Below are 26,173 nucleotides of genomic sequence, written 5' to 3' on the forward strand. Positions count from 1 at the left end.
TGAAATACGTCAATTGGTATACCATCTATTCCTGGGGCCTTATTTTTTGCTATTTCCTTCAAAGCAGCTTGAACTTCTTCCTTCATCACCATAGGCTTTTGCTCAAATGTTATTTCAGTCATACTAAAACAATTATTGTATAACACCACTGTTTTAAAACAGGATTGACATGGGAATTTGGGAGAAACCAAGAAAAGAGGGGATTGGGGAGGAAAATATGCAACAATAAATGGATAAAATTGTACTTTTCTGTAAACTTTCATTAAAATAAATATTAAAAAGAAACTTAAATGACATAACACAAAATGGTGGTATCAGTTGCATTTCCAAAATGTTTTCTTCAGGGTAAAATAAAGAGGAGGGGAAGAAGTATTTGACAATACATCTTCCATTTATTTAGGATGCACTAAATAATAAATGATTGTTTCATGAAATCCTCCTGTGTCAGCAAATTCTTTTTGGTGTAGTGACTGTGTGTGCTCCTTCCATCTTCTTTTGATGCTTCCTGAGTCATTCAACATTCTGTCCAAGGCATCCTTAAGTATTACAACTCAAGGTTTGGTTTTGTTCTTAATTCCCTTCAGTTTAAGAAATGTTGAAGGGAGCTCTGGTGGACTAGTGGCAAGAAGCTGTACTGCAATCTCAAAGACATAGAGTTTGAATTCACCAGCTACTCCACTGGAGAAGGAACAGCAATCTCCTCCTGTGTGCCAGTCAGATCTGACTTGATGGTACACACACACACACACACACACACACACACACACACACGAGTAAATAAGCCTACAGTTTACAGAGTGATGTGCACAGAGTGAGCAGGACAGCTGGAAATTGAGTGTTAATTGTTATTATAACATTTACCTTGGAAGCCTTGGTGGGGAGCAGTGAGCCACAGAGGGGAACAGTGAGCTGCAACAGGAAACAGTGAGCTGCAACAGGAAGCAGTGAGCTGCAGCAGGAAACAACGAGCTGTGGCAGGGAGAAGTGAGCTGTGGTGGAGCCACCAACCCGGAGCAAGTAGGACAGTGAGAATTTGAGTGAAGTTCTTGGGGTGGGAATCACTACTGATTCCCTGGGACCCCTTCACCTAAAGAAGAAGGGAGTGAGACAGCTGGAGTTCAACTCGGGTGGCATAACAGTTCTCAAGGGGAAAACTAAGACTTTCTGGATTTCCATTCAGGTCTACACACATGCTCCCCTTCTGCCTCCTATGTGCATTTGCTCATGCAACAACCCTATATGCATCTGTGTGTGCATGCCCGCCCAGCCCTCTTCTGGAGCAGTGATGTCAGATCAAGAACCAACTATCACCTTTAGCATGAAAAACTCTATCACAGCAATGTCACAAAAGAAGCATCCTACATCACACTGTACACAAGCCCAAAGGAAGATGTCACCCCCAAAAAGTGACACAATGTCAATGTATGTCCTAAAGCCAGAAAGTCTGATGGAACTTTCTGACACAAAATTTAAAGGAATAATGATTGAATACATTCAATGGGTGGAAAACAAACTTGAAGAATTACAGGACACTACAAGCAAAACCAAGAGGAAAAGGGGGGAAATCCAAAACAATGCTGATAAACAAAGAAGGCATTAGAGACTCTGGAAAAACAAGAAATCACAATTCAAAACATGAGGTCCAAAGTTTCAGATGTTGTCAACATGATGGTGGGACACATGAACAGAGTTGAAGAGATGGAACACAGAACCAGTGAAATAGAAGATAGAATTTTCACTACTGGTCTGCTAGAACAAAAAGCAGAATCAAAAATGAAGGAGAAAGAAGAAAACATAAGAATAATGTGGGATGCTATCAAGAAAACTAATATGCCCATATTCAGAATTCCAGAACAGGAAGAAGCAAGTAAAGGGTAAAAAAAATTGTAGAAGAATTACTAGACGAAAACATTCCAGGCAGAGTGAAGAATGATAGAATATATATTCAAGAAGCTGAGCTAACATTATATAGAATTGACCCCAAAGGAAAGACACCAAGGCATATAATAGTCAAATTTTCCAGAATCAAACATAAGGAGAGAATTCTGAAAGCAGTGAAGGAGAAACAAAGAATAACCTATGAGGGAAAGCACAAAAGATTAAGCACCAATTCTCAGCAGAAACCATGCAAGCAAGAAGACAGTGGAATGACATATATCAAACACTCAAAGAACGCAACTGTCAACCAAGAATATTGTACTCAGCAAAATTGTCCATTAAATATGAAGGAGATATTAAGATATTCCCAGAAAAACAGAACCTAAGGGAGTTTATAAAAACAAGACCAGAGTTGCAGGAAAAACACTGAGAGACATCCTTATTACAGAGGTGCCGCAGAAAGCAGGATGCACCAAAGTAACCAACACCACCACCAAAAAGAACTCAACAAAATGATAGCAATAAATCCTTACCTCTCAATAATCATAATGAATGTAAATGGTTTAAGTGCAGCACTTAAAAAGAATAGATTGGATTAAAAAACCCCAAAAACACAACACCAAAATCCATCAATATGTTGTTTACAAGAGACACCCTGAAAAAAGATAAAGAAAGACTAAAAATAAAGGGTGATAAAAAAATATACCAAGCAAGTGGCAGGAAAAAAAAAACCCAACACAACAGGAGTAGTGATATTAATCTCAGAAAAAATAAATTTCAATGCAAAAAACCATCACAAAGGACAAAAGTCACTATATCATGATAAAAGGGTCAACAGAATAAGAGGGTATAACAATAATAAATATCTGTGCACCAAATGATAGAGCTGCAAAATATATAGAACAAACATTAACAAAACTGAAAAGGGAAATAGACAATGCCACTCAAATAGTTGGAGACTTCAATGCACCACTCTCAAGAAAATATAGAACTACTAGAAAGAAACTCATCAATGATGTTGAAGAACTAAACCAAACAATAAACCAACTTGATCTCTTAGATATATATAGACTAATGCACCCAAAAAATCATGGTATACCGTCTTCTCCAATGTGCATAGTGTTCTCAAGAATAGATCAAAATTTAAGGTCACAAGGCAAGCATCAATGAATTAAAAAACATAGAAATGATACAAACCATCTTCACAGAACACAATGTTGCAAAAATAGAAATCAATAACAAGAGGATAAAGGAGAAAAGACGTACATTTGGAAGCTGAATACAACCTCGCTTGAACATGAATGGGTATTAGAAGAAAAAAAAATGAAATAAAAAGTTCTTGAAACAAATAAAATGAAAACCCAACTTATGAAGAACTCTGAGAAACAGCCAAAAGAGTAATCAGAGATTATTTTATATCAATAAGCAAATACATAAAAAGACAGGAAAAAAAATGAACATTGACTCTGTAAACCAGCATCTCCTACTAATTTGAAAAACAACAGCAAGAAAACCCGACACCTTAAGGCAGAAATAAATGAAATAGAAAACAGTAAAACAATTGAAACCATCAACAAAATTAGGAGTTGGTTCTTTGAAAAGCTCAATAAGATCTACCAACCACTAGCAAAACTAACAGAAGAAAAGAAGGAAAAGACAATAATCTGACTGGATAACTAAATGGGCAATGTCACAACAGAACCAACTAAAATAAAAAGGCTAACAATGGAATATTATGGAAAACCTATACTCAAACAAATATGAAGACGTAGAGGAAATGGAAAAATAGTTAGGAATTCACAACCTCCCTAAACCAACACAATCTGAAATTGAACTCCTGAACAGACCCATTTCAAAAGAAGAAATTGAAAAGATAATAAAACAGTATCCAGCCAAAAAAAAAGCCCTGAACCAGATGGCTTTACAAGTGAATTTTATCAAGCATTCAGAGAAGAACTGTCACCAATTCTACATAAACTATTTGAGAAAACAGAAGATAGAATCCTCCCAGACTCATTCTATGAGGCAAACATATCCTTGATATCAAAGCCAGATAATGACACCACAAACATAGAAAACTGTAGGTCAATATCTCTGATGAGCATAGATGCAAAAATCCTGAATAAAATCCTGGCCAAGAGAATCCAATGATACATTAAAAAAAATTACCATGATCAAGTGGGATTCATAACAGGGATGCAGGGATGGCTCAACATAAGAAAAGCAATCAATGTAATTTATCACATAGCAAAGCAAAGAACAAGAACCACATGATCCTATAAATTAATGCAGAAAAGTCCTTTGATAAAATCCAACACCCTTCATGATTAATACACTCAATAAAATAGGAATAGAGAGGAATTTCCTCAACATAATAAAAAGTATGTACACGAACCTGAGAGCCAACATTGTTCTCAATGAAGAGAAAATTAAAGGCATTCCGTCTAAGAACAGGAAGTAGGCAAAGATGCCTACTATGACCTCTCCTATTCAATATTGTATTGGAAGTCTTAGCAATAGCAATAAGAGAAGAAAATTAGGAATCCAAATTGGCAAAGAGGAGGTAAAATTATCTCTATATGCAGATGATATGATAGTATATTTAGAAAACCCTAAAGACTCAGCAAGAAAACTGCTGAACATAGCTGACCAATTCAGCAAAGTGGCAAGATACAAGATCAACATACAAAAATCAATTGGCTTTCTCTACAGTGACAAAGTGAATACAGAACTGAAGCTAAGAAAAACAATACCCATCACAATAGTGAACCACAAAAATAAATACCTGGGAGTAAATCTAATGATAAACACAAAAGACCTATTCAAATAAAATTACAAAACATTACTATAAGAAACAAAAACAGACCGGGAGATATAGAAGAATATACTTTGCTATGGATAAGAAAACTCAATATTGTGAAAATGACAATACTACCAGAGGCAATTTACATATTCAGTGCAATACCAATACAAATACCCATTCCATTTCATTCTTAACGATATAGAAAAGGCAATCTCCAATTTCATTTGGAATGGAAAGAAACCCTTTATAAGCAAAGGACTTCTTAAAAAGAGAAACAAGGTAGGAGGCCTGTCACTCCCTGATTTCAAATTCTACTATACTGCCCTGGTGGTCAAGGAAGCATGGTACTGTATAACGACAGATACATAAATTAATGGGATAGAATTGAGAACCCAGAAATCAGCCCATCTGCCTATGCTTAACTGATTTTTTACAAGGAGATGAAATCAGTCAAGTGGGGAAACACAGCCTTTTTAACAAATGGTGTTAGCAACATTGGAAACTTTCTGCAGACAACTCAAGTAAGACCCACACCACACACCATACAAAAAAACGAACTCAAAGTAGATCAAGGACCTAGTACTAAAACCAAGGACTATAAACTTCATTAGAGAAAAGCCTGGATGAACTCTAGAAGCTCTAATCCACAACATAAACAGTCTTCCAAGCATTCTGAAAAACCTACACTCATGAGAGGATATAATAGAAGAACGGGATCTTCCAAGAATCAAACCCCTATGCACATCCAAAGATTTCTCCAGCAGGGTAAAAAGGAAAACCACAAATTGGGACAGAATTTTTGATAATGACATGTCTGAGAAGGAACTTATATCTAGAATTTATAAAATACTCAAGCAGCACAAGATAAAGGGCACAGAATATGAACAGACATTATACCAAAGAAAATATTCAGATGGTGAATAAATGTTCAAAATCCCTAGTTCTAAGTGAAATGCAAATCAAAATAACTGAGATATTATCTCACCCCAGTAAGAACAGCAAAATTCAACAGGGCAGCAAACAACAAATGCTGGGGAGGTTGTGGAGAAACTGCAACTCATATTCACTGTCTGTGGGAGTAAAAAATTTTGCAACCACCCTGGAAGGCAGTACCGTGCTTTCTCAAAAAGTTGCAAATAGATATACTATTTGACCCAGCAATTCCACTAGTGGAAATATATCCTAAAGAAACCAGAACTGCCACCCAAACATATATATCTATATCTATATCTATCTATATCTATATATACACACATGCACACGTTTATTTCTGCTTTGTTCACAATATCAAAGAGTTGGAAACAACCCAAGTGTCCATCAACAAACAAATGAATAGGGAAACTGCAGTATATTCACAAAATGGAATACAACACAGCATTGAAAAACAAGCAACTAATGAAATATTATACAAAATGGGTGACCCAGGAGGACATTATGTTGGTTGAAATATCTCAATAAAAAAAAAGAAAAAACTGCATAATGCCATTGTTATAAAATAGGACTGATAATGGGTTTGGGGGGAAACTAAGAAAAGGGGATAAATAATGTACACTGCACTGAAACAGATGAGGGAGAGTACTGTTTAAAAGGGATATATGATTAGGTATTATTTGCATGGCAAGAGTCCAGAATAAGAGCTGCATAGTAAAGTGGACTTTGTGGGGGGAGGGGGGAAGATTGTATAACAGTGGAAGAATTTTTTTCTTCTCAAAGAGAAAAGCAAACTGGGGCAAAGGGAGGAATGGGCAGGGAGGAAAATGTACAACAATGAATGAATGGAAATCCATATTCTCTATAATCTTTCATTAAAATCTCAATTTTTTAAAAAAAGGATATGTTGAACAAATTCACTCCTTTTGATTTTCCAACTCCAGCTTTTGCACATTTTTTTATAAAACTTCACTTTGTCTTCCTGCTTTGCCCTTTGAAAGTATCTGTTTGGCTCTGTAATATCGTGATTTCTTCCCTTTGCTTTGGCTTCTCAGTGCTCTATTCAAAGCCTCTTTCAATATCCATTTTGGCCTTTTCTTAGATGATATTCTTGATGCCTTCCACAGCTCATATGATCTTTGCTGATTAGTATTGAAGACCTCTAATTTGTTACAGGAATGCCCCAGGAATAGATGGTATACCAATTGACATATTTCAGCTAACAGATGCTGCCCTGGATGTGCTCACCAAGTTGTGCCAAGAAATCTGGAGAACAACCACTTGGCCAGCTGACTGGAAGAGATCTATATTTGTTCCCATGCCAAAGAAGGGTGACCCAACCGAGTGTGGAAACTACAGAACAATATCATTGATTTTATCTGCAAGCAAGATTCTACTGAAGATTATCCAAAAACGACTGGAACAGCACATCAGCAGAGAACTGCCAGAAGTCCAGGCTGAGTTTAGAAGGGGTAGTGGTACTAGGGATACTATAGCTGATGTTAGATGGATCTTAGCTGAAAGCAGGGAATACCAGAAGAATGTATATCTGTGTTTCATTGATTATGCAAAGGCGTTTGGCTGTGTGGATCATAACAAATTGTGGCTGATTCTGAGAAGAATGGGAATCCCAGAACATTTAATTGTGCTAATGGGAAACCTATGCTTGGACCAAGAGGCAGTTGTCAGAACAGTCAGGGTAACACTGCATGGTTCAAAATTGGGAAGGGTGTACGCTAGGGATGTGTCCTATCTCCATACCTTTTCAACCTGTATGCAGAGCAGATTATCCAGGAGGCTGGGCTCTATGAGGAGAATTGTGGTGTCAGGATTGGTGGAAGATCTATTAACAATCTACGTTATGCAGATGATACGACCCTGCTTGCTGAAACTGAGGAGGGCCTCATGCACTAGCTGCGAATGGTCAAGGATTACAGCCTTCAGTATGGACTGAGGCTCAATGTCAAGAAGACAAAGAAAGATTCTCATCACTGGACCAATTGGCAGCATCAGGATGGATGGCGAAGAGATTGAGATTGTTCACAGCTTCAGTTTGCTCGGCTCCACGGCTCTTGGCACCAGCAGCCAGGAAATCAAAAAACGTATTGTGATGGGAAAGTCTGCTGTTAGTGACCCCTCTAAAGTACTCTAGAGCATCGGTGTCTCTCTAGAGACTAAGGTACACCTGATACAGGCCATGGTCCTTGCAATCACTTGTTATGCATCAGAGAGTTGGACAATGACTAGGGAGGACAGAAGGAGAATTGATGCCTTTGAGCTGTGGTGCTGGAGAAGAGTATTGAATGTACCATGGACTGCCAAGAAAACAGATTCATCCTGGAGAGGGTTAAACCAGGCTACTCCTTGGAGGCAAGGATTCTGGGACGTCACCGGACATACCCGGGACATATTGCAAGGAGGGACAGATCCTTGGAGAGAGACATCATGCTTGGGAGGGTGGAGGGTCGGTGCAAGAGGGGAAGACCCTCAATGAGATGGATTGATTCAGTGACTGTGGTAATCGGGATGGGTGTTTCAGAGGATGTGCGATTGGCACAGGATAGGGCAGGTTTTAGGGCTGTTGTACATAGGGTCGCTATGAGTCGCAAACGTCTCGACAGCACATAACAACAACAACAACAATTTGTTCTTGAGAGGGTCTTTCAATTCAGAAGAGATAGACTCAAGGTCAGACCTTGATTCTTGTGGATTTGAATTTTTTTTTTTTCATTTCTACTTGAAGTTGTATGCAAGTAGTTGATGATCTGATCCACAAATAGCACCTGGTCTAATTTTCATAACTATAAGCAGAACAGATCATCCAGGAAGCTGGGTTCTATGAGGAATGTGGCATCAAGATTGGAAGAAGACTGTTTTATGCAGATAAAATAAATGTGTGTGCTGAAACTGAGAAGGTCCTGAGGCATATGCTACAGAAGGTAAAAGACTGCAGACTTAAATATGGATTGAAGTTAAACATCAAGAAAACAAAGATTTTCACCCTGGGCGAATTGGTAGCATCATTCTAGAGAAGAGATTGAGATTGTTAACAGCTTCAGCTTGCTTGGCTCCACAATTAACACTCAATACCAACAGCCAGGAAATTGGAAGACAAATTGCATTGGGAAGTCAGAGAGCATCTGCTGTCAGAGAGACCTCTCCAGAATACTGAAGAGCGATGATGTCAGGTTAGAAACTAAGGTGTGCCTGATCTAGGTTATGGTCTTCTCAGTTACTTGCTATACATCAGAGATCTGGACAATGACCAGGGATTATAGAAGGAGAATCAATGTCTTTGAGCTATGGTGCTGAAAAAGAATATTGAATATACTATGGACTGCTAGGAGAACAAACATGTTTGTCCAGGAGAGGGTGAAACCAGCTGTTCCTTGGAGGTAAGGATTCTGAAGCTCCATCTGACATACTTTGGACATGTAGCATGGAGGGACCAGTCCTTGGAAAGGGACATTATGCTTGAGAAAGCAGAGGGACAGCACAAGAAAGGAAGACCCTTGATGAGATGGGTTGACTCAGTGATTGTGATAATGGGGTTAGGTGCATCAGAGACAATGAGTTTGGCTCAAGATAGAGCAGAGTTCAGAGCGCTCTACAAAGGATAGGTTTAAATTGCAAACAACTTGACACATAATAACAACAACAAACAAATAATAAAAATCATTTGCAAAAAAATTAGTTCTTTTTTTTGCAGTAAGAGTAGAAGCAAATTCTTCTCTAATTCTCATTTGTCATTATGAAGTTTAAAATATGACTTCCATGAATCTGTGGAATTAGAACTTTTAAAGGAAATAACACTTTTTCTAAATTGTCTAGAAAGGATTAGTTTTATCGTAGGAATATGTTGTAAATATTATTTTTGCTAACAAGGATAAAGCCATAGATGTTTTGCTGGGTTTTATTTTTCTCTCATATACTCTCATTTGTTCTTTCTTTATTGAAAAATCCAAATACAATTAATATAGATCTTTGCTTGAAATTTATGTAAATAATATTATATTATTATTTGTCTCAGCTAAAAAAAGCAAACTATTCCTTAGCCAAATTGTTGCCCTTGTGGTTATATTAGGCACATAAGCAGCTGGAATCTGCAAACCACCTTATAAGAAAAAGAGAGAAAAGAGACGCAGACAAACATAGCTTTCCAGGAGCTCCTAGAAAACAGTGCTGCATTAAGAAGTCAATATGCTTCATCCAAAGGAGACATTTTTACAGGAGAGAGGACCATCGCCAAAGGCTTACTGCTCTTTTTGTATGTCTATGCACATAATGTAGCCATAGTTGACCCTGCTGTTTGTTATGTAAGGATTTCTTGCATTTAACTACATTCTCAGGTTCCATTACATACTATCTTGGCTGACCTACACCATGTTACCAAGGACTTTAAAAATTTTACCACCTTTTTCTTGTTGTCCGGCAGATTCCAAAGCAAATTACTTCTGTCTCCGGACAACTCTCTATTGGTTTCTGAGGTTACAAATCTTGATGGGATGAGACAGTCCCTCTTTCTCCTATGGAGTAGTTGGTGGATTTGAATCTTCAATCTTTCAGTAGCAGCATAACCAATCATGCTTCCTTCAGCCATCAGTAGTTGGTGTTTATTCCAGGATAACATAGCAAAACCACAAGTCCAGCCATGCTTACAAAAGTATTGTGTAAGCCAAGATATTAACTCAGTTTTCTGATTTATAGCTAAATCTTTAGTTTGGTGAATTAGTTCGGTCATCTCCTCTTCTTCATTGTTTTTACTGCATTTCCATCCAGCAATGTCAAGTGTACAGTGCATTATGTGTACATCTCCAGCTAAGGCTTTATAGTAATTTTTCCAAGTTGATTTAGTGCATTTTTCTTTTGTTTGGAAAAGTATAAAGGAGCCTTTTTCCCCCTTTTAAAAACTTCATCATGTCTATGTTTAAAATCTTAGATACTATTTCTAGGTGGCTTAGTGTTAAGGAGTTGGACTGCCAATTCAAAGGCACATTGTTTGAATCCATAAATTGCTTAAGGGGAAAAAGATGGAGTATCTTCTCCCATGCAATTTACTACCTCTGAAAACCCACTGGAGGGTCATCTATGGATTGGTTCCTACTCAATAGTATATAACAATACCAACAACAATTACATCCTTGGCTTTATTAATGTTACAAAATCATCATGCTGTGTCTTATATATTAGAATAGACACAGCATATAGTTGTTGTTGATGTTGTTATGTACTGTTGAGTTAAAACCAATCTATAGCTGACCCTCCAGTGGGTTTTCAGAGGAACTAAATTATATGGGAAAAGATTTTCCATCTTTTTCCCCTTTGAGGGACTTGTGGATTCAAACTGTGTGCCTTTGGATTGGCAGTGTAACTCCTTATCACTAAACCACCAGAGGTCCTTACAAGGATCTGATAGATACATAAAAGAACAAGTAACTGATCAAAGAATAAGCTACCTACAAGTTCCACTTGTAAAGCTAATTGAGGTCTTTAGATTTCTAGCAGTAAATAACTTGTATTATTTCCTGTATTATCAGTAGTTCTTAATTTCCCTAAATAAACTTCAAGATATATGGAATATTTGCTTTTGTAGAATTGTGTAATTTCTGTTTATCTAATGATGAGGATGACACAGAATAGGACAAGGTTTACACCTATTGTTCAGAGGGAAGCTATGAGTCATACTCTACTTGACAGCACCTAGCAACAAAAATAATAAATGTCTGTAGTAAAGCAAGTCATTCTTTCAGTTATTTTCCAAAGTGTAGGAACAAATATGTCTCAAAATTTATTATCTTTTTTCAATTTGTATCTCTCAATGAACTAATCCTACTGCCCTTAGGCAGACTTAAAATAAAAAGAAATCCTTAACACAATTACATCAAAACATGCCATGTAGTGATCAGAAAAACAAACAAATATCAACCAATTCTCAAAACTAGCATCACCTTTTATAACAAACTTCCCTGTTTCAGCATGGCATTCCCTACAGCATATGCTCCAGAAAATTGATGGATCTTGGCTATAAAATAAAAATGCCCAGAATCTGTTAAAGCAATATGGGGAACTGGTGCCATAAAGGAGTATCTTCTATTTCAAAGGACATGTGTATCCTATACTCTGAAGTTTAAATCCATTCAAGCAAGAGTTATGGTCTACTGGATAGTTTTAGGGTCAGAAAAATCTAAATTTATGATTTGGCTCATTCACTAATTGGGTATCAATAAACATTTATTAAATAAATAAAAAGATATTGTGATCCACTCCTAAAACTCTGTCAAATAGTCAATGGCAAGCAGACAGTTTTAACCAGAAACTTCACAGAGCAGAAAGAAGAATCCTTACTGTGGTAAACATGCGCTAAAAGGTTTTTAACTAGAATTACTTCTAATGAGAGCCTAAGGCAAAAATTTCTATTTTATGCAGATGGAAGGAATAGATACAAATCTCATTCCACAAGAGCAACAAAGGGATATGTTAAAGCAGTAAGGTGTTAGATGTATTTGAAGAAACTAGAGAATTTTAACACCTTTTGGAAATCTATTATTTACAAGAATTTGCACAATGGAAAATTAGAATAGAGCTAACCAAAGCAAAATTTGGTGTTATTGTGCTATTAACCACAATTTTAAATAGTCTTAATAGTGGAGAATTCTAGGTAATTGGTATATCATTGCGAATACAATAAAAACCATAGCTATAATATGTATTACTATCCTTGTGTGTTGTAGATTTAGCTCATTATGACAAAGATGGAAGTAAAACCTGGAGAAAATATCCACTTGAATCTCGTCTTCAGGATATATTTTCCTTGAAGAAGAGTTGGACAATGACCTAGGGAGGATGAAGGAGAATTGATGCCTTTGAGCTGTGGTGCTGGAGAAGAGTATTGAGAGTACCATGGACTGCCCAAGAAAACAAACAGATTCATCCTGGAAAGGGTTAAATCAGGTGGCTCCTTGGAGGCGAGGATTCTGAGGCTCCATATACTTTGGACATGTTGTAAGAAGGGACCATTCCTTGGAGAAGGACATCATGCTTGGGAGGGTGGAGGGACAGCGCAGGAAGGGAAGGCCCTCTATGAGGTGGCTTGATTCAGTGACTGGGGATAATCGGGATGGGAGTGTCAGAGACCTTGCAATTGGCACAGGACAGAGCAGAGTTTAGGGCTGTTGTATATACGGTTGCAATGAGTCGCAAGCAACTCGACGGCACATAACAACAACAACAATATAAACATGAAGTGATTTAGAGCTAGGAGACAATAGAGCAGAGCTCAGATCAGGCGCAAGACATGATCACTTCTCATGATTGAGTCTAAGATTTTGACCAACATCTTCTGAACAGATCAATCTACTCTCTGGAAATATCACACAATTCAAGTTAAAACTTAACAAACAAAGCTGCATAATCCTATGATTCAGAGATCCAGAATGGATCAGCATTTCATAGAATATAGTGAATGGTTTTAGTTGAACCAATTCAATATGTATTAGTTTGTGTGGCATTTTCCATCCTTTGTAAATTACTTTCTGAACTGGTAATAAGAATTAATTCATTTATATTAAAACATTCATGCAGCTGAAGAGTCGTGTTTTTGCTTTTGTCTTGCTTTGTTTTATTTTTGTCTTTAGCAATGCTCTCAAGTTTTATCTTTTGTTTTTGGCTTTTTTGGGGGCAAACTCATGCTTTCTTTAGATCACTAGTTTCTTCTGTTTGCTTGGCTCAGGTTAACTTGGCAATTCTTTGATTTTCTACCAACTGCCAAGATAGACAAAAAGATCAGAGTTCTTTATTTGGCTGCTTTGGGGGCAGTTTGCTAAATATGCTAAAATGCCAAGAATATTAATTCATCTAAGTTTTTTATTGTGTGTATTTTCGTTCTCTGCTTTGTAGATGTCTTCTGCAACTCTCAACAGTGAAGACAGAAATTGAAATAAATTTAAGTGGTATTTTGGTCTTAACCTTTCTGGCAAATTTGCATTATCTTTTTGTCTTACTTAAGAACAAGTTGCAGCCTACAGTAGAAGAGAGGAGTTTACAATCACCTAGGAAATAATACTTGGTCTTCAAGGAGAAATTTGTTCTGCCATCCCATCACCATTTTGGCTCAAGCAATCTTGTTGAATTTGAAATTAAGGAGTAAATGACACAGGTCTTTTCAAACTTGAGTTCAGTCTAGCAGATGTAAGTATGTCCTTCCATCAAATTAAAAAAAAAAAAGGTGCAGAAATGTGACAAAGTACTGGCAAAGATGAAGAAGTGGAAGATTTTCTAGGTCTTGGTGAGTAGAGACATGATGAGGGAACCTTCAGTTATCTCGATAGAACAATGTGCTCATATGTAAATGTAAACAAACATAAAAATGCCCCTCCGAAGACAAATATAAATGCTTTGGGGATTCTCTCTCTTTTATTAGAACAGATGTGAGGAGCTGACAGTACTTTCCAACTAAGGCTATCTACTATGCAGTCCTTTTCTTTCAGTAAATAGCAACACTAGAAATGCCAGTGTCTGCCCTACAGACGTGTCAAATACTTCTCAGCAAATAAAAGTCATTCTCAAAAACACCATCATGATTATATTTCTAAATCCAAACCAAAAGATATGTGTTAAATGTGATGTTGATTCTAATCTCATGTGTCTACTATTAATGATTTTTGGTTTTTGCTGTCTAATATTTGAGGTAACTTTTAAAAGATGATATATATTTACTTCTATTTTATTCACTTCTTTTTTTCTACATTGGTTACAATTCCAAGATTGTAAAATCACTCTTCCCATTATTCCTCTGTGGTTCCTGCCTTTATCCTTTCCTCCTTTCTCTCCCTCCCTGCTCTCTGAGTTATATCGTTCGATCAATGCTATTCATTTGATCCCATGTGGTTGATTGAATATTTTCAGTGCTGTGTATCTCCTGGATATTATAATTTACCTTATGGATTTGTCTATTGTTTTACTGAAAGTTGTGTCACAGGACTGAGTTGATATATACTTATTTTCATAAGAGGGTTTAACCATAATGCTTACTATTAAAGATGCTCACAGTCTTCAGCTCCCTGGTATTTTTAAAAATAAAATGACAAGGTACAGTTACTCTGGCTCAGAAACCCATCCCAATTACTTGGAAAAGGAAAACATTACAACTAGGCCGGGTTACCTGGTGTTTATTTGGTGTTTATTTTGAGTGTTTGTATAGTTGTGAGCGTTCATATTTGTTCATTTACATTCATGAGTACCTGTGGAGAGACTTTATAAGTACGTCTATATTTCTTTTCCATCATACTTCTAAGAACATTTGGCAGCCTATTTGTTAATGTATAGAAGAGCAGGAGATGGAAGAACATGCTCAAAGTCCTTTCAAATGCTACGCCATTTTTGCAGATAAAGCATTGAACAGATGGCTTGCGGCATCAGGAAAGTCTAGTTTTAAAGCTGATCACTCTTAAGGAAGCCTGGATAACTCTTTCAAACTCTGGTTACTTGAAACCAAACTTTTATTCTCCACTGTACAAAGTAAATCCATCTTGCAGTATGCTTTTGTCATTAACAAAAGCTCTGAGGGTGGTTTCACAGGGATTTTTATGCATTGTTCTAGGTTCTTTGTTTGATTTATAAACTGCTGAGGGGAAATGGGGTTGTAAACCTAATCCAGGTTTATGATATAAAAGGGCAGCACATTTTAGAAACACCTTGTGGTCTTACAAATAGAGTTAACTTTAAGCAATTTATTTAGTTAAGTAACTGACTCAACTATGTATTAAATTGCTGCCAGTTGGAAATAATGGAGCTTGGCAGTTTTACTGTCAAATATAGTGGGTATAGGAAAATATGTGGAGACTAGAGACTTGCAAAAGACAGAGCTGCTGTAGTATTTAGTGATGGAAAAATCAAGTAATTCACCTTGACTATAGTCAAGGGGGAAAATTTGAAAAGCAAGCTTCCACTATTAAGCAGTTAATTATGGTTGTGTTTATGTGTATAAGGCTTGATTGTTAATTGCTCAAACTAAACTGTTCTATAAAAACAAACACTTACCTAGAGTCCTGTGTCTAGAGATTGACCTGAGTGGTGAATTTGGATTGCTTTCCAGGGTGCAAATTGATTGACATCAATTTGTACTCTGGATTTTCGAAGAGAGATTTTTATAGAATGACTTGAGCAAATTATAAACTATGAGGAAAGCCCATGGCTTGGACGATACAGTTAAATATATCACGTCTTCTCTCTTACTGTGACTATTGAAGGAACATTTCTTATCTTCTTTATTTCAACTAGCAAGAAAAGAAAAGAGGAAAAAAAGAAAGAAATGATAAGATTTTGTGGGCTAGAGCCGTTGTGTCTGATCTCTTGAAAAAGATCAAGAAACATGGAATTCTTTGGACTGGAGCAAATAAGGTTTAGAACTCATAAGAATGGTCTTTAAGCCTATGTTATTCATTCTAACGAAATAACCAGTCATTTTATTTATACATTGAACCTGGAGTTTAAGTCTAATAATAGAAACAGCTTGAGATAGAGATAAAGGAAGAATGTATTCTCAAAAAGTTTCCTTACGTGAAGTTGTGTTTTTGTGTGATTTTGTTTTTGTTTTTTCAAATTATACACTTAAATTCTGGAGATGACATAGAGACAATTCAAAAAGAAAAGAGATGCATATTTTGAAATTTGCATTGAAAATTCTTTTCCTTATAAACTGTTGTTATGAATTTCATCATAAATGTAGGCATGACGAAACTTTTTAAAATAGTTTTTAATTTCTTAATGCCTATAAATGAATTACAATACATTTTTAAAGCTTTTCATTTGGAAATGGATATGGGTTTGGTCAGAAATGTAGGCATGAAATAAATTAGTAAAATAATTTTTCATTTCTTAACTTCTATAAATGAGTTGCAGTACATTTCTAAGGCTTGTAAATACCCAGAAGGGGGGGGGTATGTAAAAACTACAACTCAATGTCAAATAATTTCACCATATCCTCTAATATCTAATTAATATTAGTTTAAGACCCCTAGCTCATGTTTCTTGGATGGTTCATGTCCTCTAAGATTTCTGATAATTTCCCAAAATTCAGGGACAAATTGTTTCAGTGTTTATTGTCCATTGTTGTTGTTGTTAGGTGCCATGGAGTCAGCTATGACTCACAACAATCCTATGACAACAGATCTGAACTTTGCCCTCTTCTGTGCCATCCCCAGGGTCTCTTTCTGTCTAGTAGGCTTACATGTCCCTTAAGCATATTCCAATGTATGGTTTTATTTTTGTTTTTTAAAATATATCATTTTACACCTAGTGAGTATTGACATAGAAACAAATGTCCAGTCTTTTCAGAATGATGATGTAGCTACAGTAGGGCTGTAGACATTAATCTGTCAAGTCAGTGATCCTCAATGCTATTGAGCCAAATTTTCAGCAGAAAATTGTAGACACCTTCTTTAACAAGTTCTGGAAAATTCTACTGAGTCGATTAAAAAAGCAAAGTACCAAAACCAAGTTTTACCGTGTCTTTCTACCATTTTCGATTGTCTGTAGTTTGCAGAGGAAGTTTTATCTGACAATTCAGAAGGAAAGTAATTAGCTTAGGGACAGCTTGTAGTTTTGAAGTAAGTTGTGTCTGGTTCAAATCAGAGGTAGAGAACAGAGCTTTTTGTTCTTTCCTCCCATGAACACTTAGCTCTGTGGCATAAGAAAACACAAAAAACAAACCCAAAACTGTTCAAAGATGAGGTAGTTTAGTTTGATGGATGAAGCAAAAAGATAAGTATGATCTTAAAATTACATACTACCTCAACAAAGCCATACTTCCTTTCCTATTAGTAATGGAAGTAAACAAAGGCTTTCCAACCTTTCTGGTTTGTAATAGCCTCTTTATTTTGTTTTATCAAACTTAGGACTTTTTCTCATTATTCATACTAGCTGTGAGTTAAAAGTATGGCTCTGTAAAAGGGAATGAAATCATCTGCTCATTAACTTTTTACTCAATAAACTTTTTTTATTATTATTTTCCTCAACTATAACGCTCATAATTTCTCTAGTCACCATCCTCATTTATTTTCATATTCCTTAGTTTGCATGTCAGTCCCAAATGCCTCAACCTATCAGTTAAATTAGTTCTGTTTTTACAACAGCTCACAAAAGGTTTACAGCTGAAATTCTTCCTCTAATCTAGCTCCTCTATTGCTGTGTGCACTATTTCTTTATTGACCTTAGGCGGGGAGAGCTTTAAAAATACTACATATCAGCAAGGGTTGCATGCTTTCTAATCATATGTTTTCTCCTGCTAATCATTCAGTTACCTGATTAGAAACAGATGCAGTCTATTTGAAATGTGAACTGAGGAGTGAACTGCTAGCAATGGTTTCACATTTTCTAGATAGTCCATGTATATGTTATTAAATGCCCTAAGATTTTTATTAGTTAGTATTTGATTATATTTTATTACTATGATTTTTTTTCATACATGACCCATTCCTAATCAAAGCAAAATCAGAAAGACATGACAAAGACAACAACCAGCCAACACTGAAAGTTACCTTATTTATCAGTACTGATAATAAAAGCACTGTTGTTATTACCATCAAGTTGGGACCAACCCATAGTAGACCTTCCAACAGGTTATTAGAGGCAGTAAATTGCACAGGAGTTTATCATCCATCTTTCTCCTGTGGAGCAGCTGGTGGATTTGAACTGCGTACCTTTGTGTTGGCAATGTAATTCCTTACCACTAAGCCACCAGAGTTCCCTAAATAAGAGTAATGCATTTATAGCAATGCATATATATTTAAACCAATAAATGCCCTACTCTTAATGAGTTTATGGTGTGTTGACAAGAGAAAATAGTACCAAAAGTCAATAATAACTTTAAGGTATACACAAAGCACCATATTAAAATAGGTGAAAAAAACAGTACTTCTAAGAAGACTGAGAGATGAATCAATTGAAAAATGTAGTGTTTGCATTGGATCTTAAAGAAGAAAGGTTTCAATGGATACAGATGGAGAGAAAGTTTAGGTTCTTGCCACAGCAATAGTAGCTTCCTTAAAACCCTTGTAGACATGGCAGCGTGATCAACCTCAATTTTAAGAATAATAATTTGAAAGGCTTTGCTGTCATATTAAATTGAGCCATATTGATAACACAATGCCCAAAAAAGGGGTTAGAACTATGTTTGTTAAGAAAATAAAAGTTAAATATTTTTAAATATTAATTTAATCATGCTGCCAACTGAATTAACATTTTCTCTAAAAGAGAAAGTCCAATGAGTCTATTCAAGTGAAAACTGAACTTATGTGTTGTTATTTATCACTGAGTCAGAACAAAGTCATAGATGACCCTCCAGTGGATTTTCAGAGGTTGTAAATGACACAGGAGGAGACTATCCCGCTTTCTTCCTCTGAGCAGCTGGTGGGTTTGAACCATGTGCCTTTGGGTTGGAAGCACAACTCCTTCCACTAGGCCATTAGACATGTGGGATTTAAAACCTATGTGAGATTTAAAAAAAAAAAAAACAAAACTAACACACAATAAACTACCAAAACACTTTAATAATTATGACAAACTCAGAACTATTAGAATATTTTCCAAATCAAATCTCAACTCAGTTAATATTATTTATGTCTGGTTAGTCAGTATGGTTATCATTTCAACACAATGTGGCCTCCAACACTGACTCTAAATTGTACATGTTACTAAACAAAAGCTTTTACAAAATCTACTTCCCTATATGAAAACTTTTGTTTACAACGATTCTTATTAAGAATAAAACAAGTACCGAGTCTCAATTATAGTTACCGCATTTTTATTCAGTCAGTTCAGGGTAGATAGAGAACTAGTGAAGGGCATCTTTTTAGCTGAGGGCTAGTTACTTGAACTGTGTCTGATCCAAGCCACAGCATTTTTAATTGCTTCCTATACTTTTGAATATTGGACAATGAATAAGGAAGAGTAAGGAGAATTGATGTCTATGAAGTTTGCTGGTGAAGAGGATTGAGGATCTGATGGATTGCCAAAGAACAAATTTGTTCTGGAGGAAGTACAACCAAAGTACTCTTTACAGGCCAGGATGGTGAAACTGTCACATATTTTGGGAACTGTTGTCAGAAGGAACCAGTCCTTAGAAAAATACATTGTCCTGGGAAAAGGGTAGGGTCAGAGAAAGAGATGAAAACTCAACATGATGGATTAACCCAGTGGCTTGACCAATGGGTGTGAGCAGGGTGGAGATGATGAGGATGGTGCAGAACAGGGCAAGGTCCAGATCTTTTGTTCACAGGTTCACTATGAGCTATAATTAACTCAACAGCATTTAAAGAACAGTAATAACAGCAGGAGTGGCATCCAATTTCGAAATAGCTTGCCTACAGAAACCCTATCAACTTGGAGAAAGGATGAAAGCTATACAAGTGTTCAGGTCTTTCATTCATAGTGTCGCTGAGTTGCCTATGACTCGATGGCGCTTAACAACAACAACAAACAATAATAATAGCCAGACACATCAAAATAGGCTACTGCTCGATGAATAAATGATTATAACCCACTGTTAAGCTCATCCTAACACATGCTTTTTATACACGTGACCCTTTCAGTAATCATGTAGAAAAGTCAGGGATCTTATTTCTGAATGCCCTTTTTCTATTGCTTTGATCTGCCACCAATCTTATTTAGTAATCTTTGCCCTGTAAACCAAGTTCCTCTATAACTCCTAGGGTGCACAATGGCTTGTTTTGGCACTAACTCTGTAGCGTTGAGACTCTGAGCTGCAGAAGCAGAAAGATTTAAGAGCCTCTCACCTCACAAACTTGAGTTTCAGGTCAGGAGCAGTGACAACCTGTCAGAATCTCGTTTGTGGCACCAAGCAAACCACGCACATGGACAGCGGAAATGGCTAGAAAAATCCTCAGGCCCTGGTTCTCGTGGTCATTAATTCCAATGGTTATTATGGTGTTTAAATTCTGGGACAGGCCCTGGTGCCAACCCAAAATACAACTAGTAAACTCACATTTCCCCTGGCCCTTTAGAAAATGCAGATGTGCCAAAATCCTCAAACACAGCTGAGTTAAAAAGAAGAAAAGAAAAAAAAAAAAAAGGCAACAACAACAAAAAGCCAGAAAGAAAGAAAAGAAGCACAGGGGAAGTGTTCCAAACAAATGAAATGTTGATCTGCCTTTTATTAATTTCATTTTTTATCTTCTTGTGTACAGACGTTTGACAGCTGTGACATTCATGGGCAATGCATTTGAAAAAGAAGACATAAATATTCAGAGACATATTAGAATGCTGTTCAATGTAAGCACCTGTCTACTTAGTGTTGACAGAAAATCATTTACTTTGCTTTATGCATGTTCCCTCTGGAGACCACAGAGGTCCTATTTTATTTAAAGAGCTGGTCCCAACATCAGTGCTTGCTCTTGAAATTGCAGTATATACACCTAATTATATTTATTGAGGAAACAATTTTGTTTTATATTTTCAATAATACTTAAACAATTTTGTCAATCTCGACCTCAGAAACAATTTCCCCAAGGATTAGGTAAGCGAGAGACTTCATGCAAGTCCTGATACTAACGTCCTTACATAATACTGTGGCTATCATCATATCCCGAAGTTTTTCAAATGTAACTTTCAACAAAGAGAAATGTATAAGACTGAAAGCTATCTGTGGATCTAGTGCAAAAACATCACTGGCAATGGAATCTATGTTGTGCAGATTTTTGTATATATTATTACTTCTTACATTTATCTAGACTTAAATAATATTTCTATTGTATAAATTAAAACTCTATTAAGTTTAAACTCTATTAAGAATACAAATTTTAAGACAGGAATATAGAAAAATTTGGTAATTTCTTTTTCCATTCTAGTCAGATAGGAGAATGAATCCTGTAACTAGACTGAACAGGTGACCTGAGAGAAAAGAAGTAAATGGGGAGGGAGGAAGACAAAAAGGGGCAAGAGGAGACAGAATTACAAGACAGAGACGGAAAGAACCATTTATGAGGATGCTGAGGTGGTGAAAATTCTGCAGTACAGTTTTAATATGGATTTTTAAAATCTTCTAACTTCCAATTAATTAAAACAAGTACTGTAAAATGAATTGTTGCTGTTGTTATGTGCCACCGAGTTGCTTGCAACTCCTAGCGACCCTATTATATATGTACGACAGCCCTGAACCCTGCTCTATCCTGTGCCAACCTTATTGTCCCTGACACAGCTACCTCCATTACTCCAGTCCATCCATCTCATCTAGGGTCTTCCTTGCTTGCACAATCCCTCTAGCCACCCAAGCATGATGGCCCTCTCCAAGGACTTATCCCTCCTTGAAACTTGCCCAAAGTATGTCAGACAAAGCTTCAGAATCCTTGCCTCCAAAGAGCAGCCTGGTTTCACCCTCTCTAGGATGAACCTGTTTGTTCTCCTGGTACTTGAGGTATATTCAATATCTAAAATGTAATTCCTGTATTTTGTAAAATGGCTACCTTAAAGGAATGATTTATGATGTGTTAACACCTGTTAGGAAAGTTTCACAGAATCTCAGGTCAAAATTACAAATAAACCATGTTATCAGAAATATAATAAAACACAGAACAAAGTGAAAAAAGATACATACATGTTGTTATTATGTGCCATCAAGTCAACTTCAATTCACAGTGACCCTATGTACAACAGTTCTGAACCTTGCTCTATCTCAAATCAATTTGTCTGTGACACACCTATAACCATTACTCCAGTCTCTGAGTCAGTCCATCTCTTCCATAGTCTTCCTCTATCCCTCCACCCTTCCAAGTATGATGTCCTTCTCCAAGAACTTGGTCCCTCCTTGTAATATGCCCAAAGTATGTCAAATACAGCCTCAGAATCCTTGCCTTCAGAGAGCAGCCTGGTTTCCTTCTCTCCAGGACAGACTTGTTTGTTCTCTTCATGAGTCTTCCTCCAATCCTGATGCCACATTTCATCTCATTCAGCCCAGCCTCCTGAAAGATCTGTTCTGCATATAGATTGAAGAAGTATGGAGCTAGGACACCCTTTCTGATTTTGAGCCATGTAGTATTTCCTTGCTCTGTTCTAATGACTGTTTCCTGGTCCAAGTATAGGTTTCATATAAGCACAATCAAGTATTCTGAGACTCTCATTTTTCTCAGAATTTGCCACAGTTTGTTATGATCCACATAGTCAAGTATTTTTGCATAGTCAATGAAACACAGATAGACATTTCTCTGGTACATTCTGCTTTCAGCTAAGACTCATCTAACATTGGCTATAATATCCGTAGTGCTCTCTCTGGCCTCTTCTAACCCACTTTGCACATCTTCAGCAGGATCTTGCTTGCATGTGATATTAATGATATTGTTCAATACTTTCCACACTCTGTTGGGTCACTTTTTTTTTTCCAATGAGAAAAAAATATGGATCACTTCCAGTCCTTTGGCCAGGTAGTTTCCTTCCAGATTTCTTGGCACACCCTGGTGAGCGCATCCTGGGCAGTATCTGTTTGTTGAAATATGTCAATTGGTAAACTATCAATTCATGAGATCTTTTTTTTTAACCAATTCCTTCAGAGCAGCTTGAACTTCCTCCTTCATCACTATAGGCATATATACACACACACACACACACACACACACACACTTTTTTTTTCTGTGATATTTCTCTCCCCTTTGCTTTTATCTGGCATGAACATCTCATGATATTCCTCTGGTGCCCTAGGAGTAAGAGGCTACCCTTCAATCCCAAAGGCATGTAGTTCGAATCCCCTAGCTTCTCCATGGGACAAGGATGGGCAATCTCCTCCCTTGTGATTATCTGCCTCTGAAAAACGAAAGAAATGAGGCAAGGGGCTGAGACCAGGGTGAAATACAGCTTTTATGGGCTGTGAACTCATAGCCATTTTACAGGACAGATTAGAGTTGCGCCATAGGGTGATATAGGCTATAATCTTTACAGAAGCAGATTCACAGGTCTTTACTCTGCAGGTCACTGGATGAGTTTGAACCATCAACAGTTCCTTTAATGCAGCGCTGCCTAACTATTTTGCCCTTTGAAAGGCAGATTAAAAAACAAACACAAATCCACTACAATGAGTGGATTGATGCTACAGCGGTTCTGTAGAAGAGTAAAGCTGCCTCTAAAGGGTTCCTAGGGCGAAAATTTTACTGAATTCTGCAAGGTGACGCATTTGACAGTCAAGCGCTTTAACACTGCACCATCAGGGCTACAGGATGGCAGAAACCAAAACCCCAAAAAATGACCGACCTCTGAGCTGCAGAATTCCAAACCCTTACAATGCTGCCACCTACAGGCTAAAACTTTCAAGGCTGATTCCATTAATACTGTTTTCTTGCCCTAACAATGAAAAACACACCAGATCCTAGTAAAAACACCAGAGCCCCAAATTCGAAACCCTGCAAAGAGTTAAATCCCAGGTGATAGGAAAGAACAGGCTCTTTAGCTTAGCTAGTTCAATGCTGTTACATAATTTAATTAGGATCATCACACAGCAACCAAAGCTGTCTGGAGGAATTATGAGCCACAAGTTCAGATCACATGTGAATCCTTTTGCTCAATTAAAGCTAAGCAATTTTTAAGGCTTCCCCCAAATCCCCATCCCCCACCCCTCTCTTTGCAGTATATGCAAAGAGCAGTGAAGCGTGGCCTGCATATTTTTCACATTAAAATTATTACATAAAGCCTGTAGCATTTGAAATACTTAAGGAAATCAAAATGTTACACTCTGACCTTGGGCATTTAAACTTCATCATTTTTAAAGCTATTGTTGCCATGCTCTCCTTTGTTCTAGGGAAATTACTGTGGTTAGTTATAATAGCTGCATGAATAATTACCGGGCAAAAAAAAAGAAATATGCAATATTGCTGAAATTATTCTGAAACCTCGATAGTACTAAACCGAGTTTTTCATTCCGATTCTAGCCTTGTGATTAAAGGCATTATCTTACTCCTGCCTTTCCTGCTGTAGTACCTTCCAGGAAAAGCGGCCGTTTTCGTTCTCAGTCGACTGTCCAATTTGTCTCTGTGCCAAGAAAATCTCTGCTGAGAACTTGACAGGTATTGGGGCAGGAGGACTTGTGGAGTTTTCGGCTGACTTATCCTTTACAATGTAAGCACATGTTAATGCAGGCATGTTAGGCCAATATTCATTATGAATCTTTCTTATCAAAGCTTACCTTTCCTTCAGAGTCTTAGCTTCTTTCACAGTAATTAGGTCAAGAAGGCAGGAGTGATGGTAGTACTTTCTGCTTTCACCTGTACCTTAAATGTTTATAATCTGGTACATAACTGTCATTTTGTTCATTGACAATTACAGCTTGAGGCTGTATTTATTTGTCCTTTTAAAAATGACAGTTTTCTAATCCAGTTGTTTCAATTTCTCAAACTAATAAAAACTTAGAATAAAATCTGTCACCTTCATTTAGACAAATAAGTACTATTCAGGAAAAAAAATCACTTTCATAAAAATTACAAACTAGGGAGATACAAAGACAGAAACAAATTAAAGCGAGGAGGAACCTAACATTTAAATGAGGATCTTTTTAACTCAAAATGTGTACTTATTTGGGCTATTTTCCTCAATGCCCAGAATGTCCAGGTTTAGTGCTCAAAACAACTGAAACGAAAATGATAACAAGGCTTACAATGAGGAGTGTGGGAAATTCTCCACTAACCCAAAGATCAAAGAGAACGGGCAAAACTCATTTTTCAGTATTACAGCCTACTTACTACTTTGCATGGGGTTGGGGGAAGGTCTGGATTTTAAGGGTATAAACACATACTGCATAAGCCATATAGTGTTTATTAGTTTCTAAGATGAAAGATATGTGAAATGCTAAATGATGCAATCTTCATGTCAAAATGAAACTGGACAAGTTAATTCTTCCTACTTTTGAAGACATATTGTAGGATTAATAACTCCTTTAAACACTCGTTGAATTTAACCATAATAAGAATATAAACACAATAAGGCATTCCTAGGGGAAACGCAATTTTTAAAAAATTTCCATATTTCCTACAATAAATGTTATGCCTAGAAATTTTATAGCTAACAGAAATACAGAAAATACTATACCCAGAGCTAAGAAACTATTTCACTACAAAGCAAGTCTGATATATTACCTCCCAAATACACAGCATATCCCTGGCAAAGTTGTAAATTATGGTTGCAAATGAGGCCACAAACAAAAATTTTGCTCAAGGCATGAATCATAAATTCAAACAATAATCATCTCCTACGTGAGGCACAACTACTTTGTTTACTTCTTCAACACTGTTTCCTAAACATGAGGATGAAAGTAGGTCAAGGAAATTTAGCATCTTTTTCTCATGAAGCATGCTATGATACTGGGTGGCATTGCCTTACTTACAACTGCACAAACCCTTTAAATGTTAAAATTCTATATTTTCACAGTGATAGGTCCTTAAGCATACTGACTTTACCTCATGATGACAATTCATGAAAACGGCAGCTATTTAGTGGAAAACAAAGTGATTTTGCAATAGTAACCTGCTATTTGGAATTCTGACACATTTCTCACATTGAAGATAAACAAAT

Source organism: Elephantulus edwardii, unplaced genomic scaffold (assembly GCF_000299155.1).
Source record: "Elephantulus edwardii isolate Elephantulus edwardi_28Jun2011 unplaced genomic scaffold, EleEdw1.0 scaffold00026, whole genome shotgun sequence".
NCBI lineage: Eukaryota > Metazoa > Chordata > Mammalia > Macroscelidea > Macroscelididae > Elephantulus > Elephantulus edwardii.